We start from the raw sequence: 7008 nt of genomic DNA on the forward strand, positions 1-7008 counted from the left end.
TCCTGGAGACAGCAGAAAGTTGGGTTTTGTTTTCTGATATAATCAGCAGCTCTGTGCCTTTTGATTGTTGAATTCAATTCATTTGAATTTGGGTGATTAATAATATACAGGGATTTGTTATTGCCATTTTTCTCTTTAGTTTTTTGGTTCTATCTAAATCCTTGTTTAGTTTTTTGGGGAGATTTTATCATCTTTGATTTAGATAGAACAGCTTTCAATGTTTCTTGTAGGGAAGGCCTAATGTTGGCAAACTCCCATTCACAATCATCAAAATAATTAAATATCTTGGAGTAAACCTAACAAAAGAGATAAAGGACCTTCTTTTGCTATGCACAGAAAAAGAGAGAGAAATTTATTTTGAGTGCATAAGTATTTTTGCAGTCAAAATATTTGAATGCATCAAATGTATTTCTTGTATCAAATGTAATTTCAACAAAGAATAACTGCATTTATACAATGTAAGAAAGATCACCCCCTAATGGGTGGGAATTTATGAAGTAAAATAGGTTTTGAATCAAACAAATGACCACTAATAATTGAAAATCTGTGATGGTCATAGCATTGGACTGAATGAGGAAGAGGGGTAGTTAATCCCTACCCCTTATCAATCTGTGAGTCCCAGGAGCTCAGAGATAGTGGAATTCAGTGTGGAACCATCAAGGGCAGCTTTGGCATTTCAGATGAGCCTTGAAGAATTGTAAAGGATTTAGAGGAGGAAGCGAAGAGAGTGATCCAGGTGGAGGAAGCAGTTAAACTAACACTGGATTTGCCGACATGCAACATGGATAGCATAGAGGCAGAGCCTCCAGAAGGGCAGCCACTGTAGTTACCTGGGTGTGTCTCAGGCAGATGACCATTTAGTAAACAATTTTGGGATAAAAGATAACCAGAAATTGGAGACTGATGTGACTCAGTGAAGAATGTAAGAGGTGGGATTTAAAAAAAAAAAAAAAAAAACCTCAGGATAGGGTGAGGAGTTAGGGCTTTGCTAAGAGAAAATGGCAATGGTGACACCTCTAATTGAATTTTTGAAATTCCACTGAGTGTGAACTTTAGTGCTGCTTTGCTGCAGGCAGTTGGAAAAGCTGGAAAAGCTTGTTCAGGGGGGAGCTAAATGATGATGAATTTATTTTTCAAAATCTTTATCTTGAGCTGAAGTAGAGATAATGATTCTGACATCTATATATCCCCTTCTCTTCTCTGTGGGAGCACAGTGTGAATGTCTTATATCATCTTTATAAATGACTGAGTTTGTTAGCTAAGGGATTGGTAAATTTTAAGTATTTAGCTCCTTTCAATATAAGCTTTTATGTTTTCAGAGCTGCTTAAAAATAAAATCCATATGTGAGTATAGTATTTTTCCTTTTCTCAGAGTCATAAACAAATTGAAGTCTCAAAGGAACCAGCTAGTAAGCAGCAGAGCTGGGGTGTAGGCAATTTGTCTCCAGGGTGCAGACTACTTTTCAGGACAGTCACGTGAAATGGCACTTCTCTACAGCCAAAATATTACTATGACCATTTAATACAAGATCTTTCCCTACCCAGTCCCATCCCCCTCACCCAAATCGTGTGCTATAAACAATAACCCAATATTTGTTCCAAAAATCCTTCAACATTCCAGGGAAAATGGTGCTCCAAACAGGCTAGAGCTCCAGGACACACACCAGGACCTCACTAGGCCAACAGACTGGAGTGCTACAGCTTTGCATATTATCAAGAAAAAGCAGCATGTAGGAAAAAGCAACATGCTCATCTTGATGAGCATCCTAGGAAATAGCTTGCTACGACTTAATTCAAGTTCTGTTGCTACAAGTCTGTTTTATGCTCTAGTTATTTCTCACCTGGACTATTGTGGGTACCTTGGCAAGCCCTTTCTGTTCATCTGTCATGCTTTTACTGTCTACTCAAAACACAAAAACACATTTACTTTTTTCCCCACCAGCTGTAATTCTTAAACCACCCTTTTACTCAGGCAATTATAACAGTTTTCCGTTTCATCAGAGAATTCAATTTAGAATTTTAGTGCCAGTGGTTAAAATACTTACTTCATATATAACTTCAAGTTTGTATGGTTTTAATTCACATTTATGTTTCTGTTCACACTTTGCATTCTTTAATTGATTTGTTAGCAATGCCATCTGTAGATTTTAAGTACTGAGCTTCCACAATGACTTTTCTCCCCCTCCCAAAGTTGTTTGGGAAAACTATTTCCCTCACCTTATTGCAATTAAAACTGTGCTACATTCTCATCTTCCGGAGTTGGACATTTTTACAGTATTGCCTTCCTGTATCTTTATCCACAGTTAGATTGTTCTGGTCTGGGGCACACAATAGTAACTTTGAGCATGCGCATGAGACATCTAAATTGAACTCTGTGATCTCTTCTGTAAGGCACCATGAAAAGCTAACTCTTGGTGGAATAAAAGTGGTTCATTGGGTTGGCTGAATGTCCAGTTCACGACTGAAGTCTCCCAACCAGCTCAGAGTCTGACATGGATAGCTCTCTTCTAGCTTACATCCCAAACCCTTTCAGCCAAGGGTCCTTGCCATCTAGGTCTACAGCTTCTAGCCTACATAGTGCCTGGAGTTCATAGATGAATGATAAATGGCTGCTAGATGAGTAAGTTATAAATCTAGTAATTTTATCAGTCATGATATGTCAGTTATGACTGTGTTCAACATGAACTAGGGAATAAAGGCAAAGGTCTTCCTTTTCAGTTCGTTTCACCTCTAAGTTCACTTTGCAAGTACTATGTCCTTTAAGGATGGAAGACCACACAACAGTCCTCTTTTTTCCCTTTGACTATGAAAGTTGCTGACTGGATGGAATTATCTCTTCAGTGTTTTTCTGAGTGGTGTGACTGTGGACGGTGAGAGTGACAAGTCTCTGCTGTCCAAGAGTGCAGATGTTTGACTAAGTGGTCTTCAAAATATACATTTGGACATAGGTAAGTTTTAGGATTTTGTTGCCCTGAAGTTCTTTATTTGAAATACTTAACCATTGCTCTTAAAATAAATCCCTCAAGATTCTTTTCATGCCTATAAATCTTTGTAGAGTGATGGTTCTTATCCCAACTGCACATTGGAATCACCTGGGGAGCTTTAAAACACGTTGCTGCCTGGATCCCATCCCAGAATTCTGATTTAATTGGTCTGGGGTGTGGCTTCATCATAGGGGATTTTAACATTTCCCTGTTGATAATAATGTGCAGCCGCAGTGGATAACTGCTGTACACTGTGGTATTTTTATTTATTTATTTTTTGTGGGACCCTCGCCAGTGGCCGGGGATCGAACTGGCACTGCAGAGGCTGCGGGCAGCCTCGCAATCCAGCGCTCAACCGCCGCGCCACCAGGGGAGGCCCTGTAGTATTTTTAAATACTCAAAAGGTCAGAACTCTAAATATGGCATGCTATTATTTTATATCATTGCTATTTTTAAGTTTTTCATACTGACAAACAGTATCACTAAACTTAGAATATTTTTCAGTGTCAGTGAAAACTTATTGAATATGCAGACTTTTAGACCCAATTTCAGAAATTCTGATTTGATACATGTGTGCTAATTCCCAAAAAATATGCATTTTTCAAGGTGTACCAAATGTTTTGTATGCACGCTAAAGTTGAAAAGGTACACCCTATAAAGGTATCTGAAAACGGCAGCAGGATTAGTTCTAAGAGCACACTACTTGGTATGTTGTCATCACATGTCAGGGAAGATTAAGACCTCTGAAAAAAAAACAACAGGCTTATATTTGTGAATTTTCATTAGTTTTTGGAATTCAAATTATATATTTACAACAGTAAGAATTGCTGAATAACAAGTGTGAATCATCAATATGTCAGTATATTTACTGATGTGAATGCATTAGAGCCTAGTTGTCAACCTTACATAAAAACAAACAAAAAATACTTAACTGTCGAAATCTTTAAATATCTTTAGAGTTTAAGATTTTAACCGTGTTTACAAAAATACACCTACAATACTTGAAGCTTAAAACAATTCAGTCTGGGGGCCTCCCCAGTGGCACAGCGGTTGAGCGCTGGGTTGGGAAGCTGCCCACAGCCTCTGCAGTGCTGGTTCAATCCCCGGCCGCTGGGCGAGGGTCCCACATGGCACGCAGACCTCTCCTGCCACCCATTGCTCCCCTCAGCATTGTACTTCGGCACTCTGCCTGTTCTGCTCTCCACTCTGGCTCTGGTGAATTCTCTCACCCTCCCGCGCCTCTGACTATACCCAGTGCTTGTATGTATAAATAAATAGATCTTTATTAAAAAAAAAAAAAAATTCAGTCTGGGCTCTATGAATGTTCTAAAAAATAAAAAGAAATGTGAAGGTATCCAGTTATGTTGGACAAGGAATAAACAAAATTAAAACAATTCTTTTGAGCTTGAAGATCAGCACGCATTTTACTTTGGAAGACTCCTCGATCTAGCTTAAACTTCCTTGGGAATTTAAGGAAAGAAAATGAATTACTTAAACTGTAACTACATCAAAATGTCAAGTTAACACATTTTGGTTTGTAATGGTGCCAAGGGATCTTGTGTCTGCATGATCAGAGCCTTGGGTTTCCAAATTGTTTTAAAGATAATGTCATTACGGGATGCTGGTGCTTTCATTTTTGTTTTGCTTTTAGCTCTTTCCTATCTGTGTTTTAGGCCAGACTAACCAAAACTCGACAAAAATCATATTTTAATTAATTAAAACAGCTGCAAAGAAAGGAAACAGCTGCAAAGAAAAAATGCCCACACAAGTCCACAGTTTAAACAATTTTCTCAAGACAGTCACTGATGCATTTGTTATCCTGTAAACTTAACTAGGGCTTTTGAGAGTTGAATACTCCTATTACATCTGACAGTATCATAACCAAGGAAGAATGTATCAGTGAAGAGTGGTGGCTGACCACTGTTGACTTTTCTTGCGAATTTTCCCGGTTGCTGACCCCCTCTTTTTTTTTTTTCCCCTTTTTTAAATATTTCTCTCTCGCTCAGTAACTTCTCCATGAATTCCACACCCAATTCCTGGCCACAGGGAGGGCCTGTAACCTGGGTCAATCTCATCAAAGTGCTCATTTACACAGCTGGTCCAAAGGCTGGTTATATGACCCAAGCTGTGCTAATAAAGGTTCTTTTGAGTTAGCAATTTAGACTGGGAAAAGCAGCAGCCCCAACGCGGGGGAGAGAGCATGGAAAAGATGTAAGGGTAAGCCGGTGGCAGGTCATCTTTCCCCTCATTGAGGAAAGCCTTTGTGCAGTTATGAGTGGAAAGAAGCAAAATTAGGGGTGGGCACACAGAATCCTGGGACACTGACTCAGGCCCTGCAGCTCCCCTTGATTCTGTGCGCTCTTCTCTGGTATCCTTTCTTGCTCCAGGAACTAATCAACCCCCTTCTTGGGTAAAGCCATTTTGAATGGGTTTCTAACATCTGCAGTTAAAATTCTCACGTAGAATATCAGATCAACTAATCCCACTTCTCATTTTACAGACAAGCAAACTGAGATTTAACTTGCTCAAGGCCACACATTATTTGAATTACCTTTCTTTGCTCTTCAAGTTACTGGCATATTCTCCCTCAAGAAAAAGCTGGAAGTTTGAGTGTTAGTGGTGTCTGTGTTTAATAACCCCCACACATTCATAATTGGTCCCAGGTAGAATGTGAGTGACTAGGTAAACTGGTGTTGGCTTTCTGGGCTAAGAAAATATCCTCCCAGAATTTGGAAAATATCCTCCCCTTCTGTTAACCACAGTTCTGTAGTTGAGTGTTGCTGCTTCACAGGATAGATTCTCTCTAGGACAACAGCTCAAAGGATGCAATTTCCTCAAGCCCTCCAAGAACTGATTTTGTGGCACTTTGAATGATCTAAGGAGTTAAGTGGGAAAAGTAAAACCACACACAAAAAAAATGCTTAAAAGTTTTTAAATAACTTTCAGAATTAGAAATCAATAGTGAAGCACTAAATTCATAATAGTAACCAGGAACCTACCATGCAAAGAACATATTAATATGGAACACCTGTAAATATGCTGCTTGCTCACCTGGTGGTAGCTCAATAAACTACCACATTTGGAAGTTACAGAATACAGGGGCGGCTGAGTGTTAGGTCCTATTCTCCATTCCGGCTACATAAAGCTTCATATTCTGCTTTGTAACTTTAGGGCTGTCCATTGTGAACCAACTCAATCCCCATCCAACTAACATTGTCTTGTGCAGAACTTGCTTTTGCCTTACTGTTTGTTTTTTTTAATTGAAGTAACACTAACATGTTAGCTTCAGGTGTGCAACATTATAAATCATTGCCATAGACTACTTTAAATTCATAAAGTCACACTCTTATCCTTCACCATGAGTGACCCCTTTTACCCGACTGACCAACTTTCCTCCCCTTCTGGTAACCACCAGTTTCTTATAATCTAAAATTTTATTTTTTAACTTGGTTCCTTTCTTAGTTTTCTTTCTGTACCAATGAGTGAAATCATGGTATTTGTGTATCACCAAATATAATGAACGGTAGGTCCACTCTTGTTGCAAATGGCAGGATTCCATTGTGTAAAATAAGGGAATTTCTTTATCCAGTCATGTGTTGATGGATACTTTGGTTGTTTTCAACTCTTGGATATTGTAATTAATGCTGCAACGAATATCTGGGGTGACTATCTCTTCAAATTGGTGTATTCCTAATCTCTGGGTAAAAAGCGGACTAACTGGATTGTATGGTATTTCTATTTTTCATTTTTTGAGGAATTACCATACTGCTTTCTATAATGGCTGGACCCATGTACAAGGTTCCTTTCCACATCTCTCCAACACTGGCTCTTCTCCAAAAGAAAAATCTCACAGGTGTGAAGTGATAGTTTTTTGTTGTCTTGACTTGTGTTTCCCTAATCAGAGATGATCATCTTGTGTCTGCTGGCTCTCTGTATGTCGCCCCTGTCTATTCGGATTATCTGCTCATTTTTTGATTGTCTCTTATTGAGGAGTTGTGAATTCTCTACATATTTCGGACATGAA

Source organism: Talpa occidentalis, unplaced genomic scaffold, assembly GCF_014898055.3.
Source record: "Talpa occidentalis isolate TD23 unplaced genomic scaffold, MPIMG_talOcc4v2.1, whole genome shotgun sequence".
NCBI classification, from domain to species: Eukaryota; Metazoa; Chordata; class Mammalia; order Eulipotyphla; family Talpidae; genus Talpa; species Talpa occidentalis.